The following is a 2,500-nucleotide window of genomic DNA, read 5'->3' on the forward strand; positions in this document are numbered from 1 at the left end:
AGCTGACGATAAGAGGAAGAGTAGCTGGCCAGCTCGAGGAAGCTAGGTTTAGTTCACTCCAGCTCAGTCCCTACTAAGTCAGCTCACTAGCTGGACTACTAGCTCACTCAGCTGAGGCAGCTGAGTGTCAGCTCATCTCAGCTAGACGGACTGTCCGGGCTTTAGGCGATGGTCCGGGTCTGGGTCAATGGCGGGCTGGGAGGTCCGGCCATGAGGCCATGGGCTGTTGGGTCCTTGGGGAAGGCTGTGGGCTGTGTCCAGGAGGCCTGGGGCGTGGGTTGGGCTTGTGGCCGACCCCAAACCCAATCAGAAAGGGCGAAGGGATGCAAGTGGCCGAAAGGGGGCAACTCTTGGCCGATGGTGCCCATTCGCTAGCAAGTCGTGCCTGTTCGTGGGGCAAGACTTACCCCCTCGTTTTATAAATATGGGGCTCTCTGGTCGATTTCATTATCCAATTCCAGAGTAAAATACTCAGAGAAAAACATAGAGAGAAAGAAAGAGAGAAAGAGAGAGTTCCGGCCAAGAGAAAGGCCGATTGTGGTGGTGTTGTGTTCCGGCGACTCTGATCGTTTGAGAACTAACTCCGGTCAAGAATGGGAGATCAAGACAAGGAGAAGAGCATGGAGAACCCAGATGTGGTTCACAAGGTATGTGATGGGCCGTGGCTCCATCAGACCGAACGGACGGTCCATGCGACCGCACCGCGGCTCTGGTCGGTTCCTAAGTCCCATCCGGCTCTCCTTATCTATTTCAATTCGTTTCTCTTCTCTTCTCTCTGGTTAAACACGAAAGGTTGTGTTGGTTGAGTCCAAGGGACACGTCCCTAGGCTTTGGCCGAACATAACCAGACCGCTAGCCTTGACACGGGTCGGTTAGACGGATGATCCGATCGCACCAAGACTGGGCGGTTAGGACGAACGGTTGGGAATGACCCAAAGAGCACGAGTTGTCAAGAGTCATGAGTGTTCAAAGGTTGTGAGTTGCTAAAGGGTGTCAGGGACCAAAAGGTACGAGTTACCAAAGGTTGCGAACATCAAAAGGTACGAGAACCAGGAGACACGATTGGCCAAAGGGTGCATGTTCCAAACGGTGTCTTACGGGACAGGCTAGGACCGATCCTTATGGATCAGCCTATGGCTTGTCTAGTTAAGACAAGGTCACGGTTTGTCTAAGCCAAGGTAGAGTCGCAAGGTCTGACCGGTTGCTAAGCCTTCCGGATTAGGCTTGAGGCTTACTAGGCCGATTGGATCCAGGCCTAAGGCCGGATCAGGTAAGGGAATCCGTTGGGCCATTAAGCCGGACTCCATTGGCTGGTCGCACCTAGATTCTATCCGGATAGACGGATTGGTCTTTGGGGACGATCCGGATCTGTTCGTGTGTTCTGTTATCTATTCTGGACTATCTATCTGATTCTAAGTCAAGGGGTGGTTGGTTGAATGACTTAGGATACGGTAGGTAGGTTCATATGTTTTATGATTATGTTGACTGAGGTTTATCTAAGTTCTAGGAACCAAGCCAAGCATTGTAGAATCAATCCGTTCTATTCTCGGTTATGATTAATGCCTATCTGGTTGTGGTTTCAGGAACTAAGGATGGTTCTGGTCAAGCCAAGGAGCCGTGAAGGCTCGGTCAGTGAGAGGCTGTGTAACGTGTGGTTAGATGATGCTAGGGATGAACTAGTGATTGTCTATGAGACTGTTAAGAAGTTGTGTATTGAATCTCATGTTTCTAAGTAATACAAAGTTTATGCATTGTTATTCCGCTGTGCAATCTGTTTCTTTGTTTATGAACCTCATATTCGAATATGACTTAGTAACTAATAGACTTAAAATGGATCAAACAAGCAGAGAAATTAATAAGTAAGCCTGCAGACTCCATCAGGTCGAGAGGCCAGGGTTCGGGTCTTACAAGACCGTCGTGAGACAGGTTAGTTTTACCCTACTGATGCCCGCGTCGCAATAGTAATTCAACCTAGTACGAGAGGAACCGTTGATTCGCACAATTGGTCATCGCGCTTGGTTGAAAAGCCAGTGGCGCGAAGTTACCGTGCGCTGGATTATGACTGAACGCCTCTAAGTCAGAATCCGGGCTAGAAGCGACGCATGCGCCCGCCGCCCGATTGCCGACCCTCAGTAGGAGCTTCGGCTCCCAAGGCACGTGTCATTGGCTAAGTCCGTTCGGTGGAAGCGCCGTTCGGACCGCCTTGAATTATAATTACCACCGAGTGGCGGGTAGAATCCTTTGCAGACGACTTAAATACGCGACGGGGTATTGTAAGTGGCAGAGTGGCCTTGCTGCCACGATCCACTGAGATTCAGCCCTTTGTCGCTAAGATTCGACCCTCCCCCTTTCCAATCACATGTTCCTCCCCAAAACGTTAAAAACAAAAAACCCAAAAAAATTCAAGTATATAAGAAGATCCCGTCGGAGGTTCGAGATTTTTACTTGGTGAAATTCACTCTCAACCTAATATTTCAGATTGGCCGATGAAATGCAGCCC

This window comes from Brassica napus, unplaced genomic scaffold (genome assembly GCF_020379485.1).
Source record: "Brassica napus cultivar Da-Ae unplaced genomic scaffold, Da-Ae ScsIHWf_311;HRSCAF=502, whole genome shotgun sequence".
NCBI lineage: Eukaryota > Viridiplantae > Streptophyta > Magnoliopsida > Brassicales > Brassicaceae > Brassica > Brassica napus.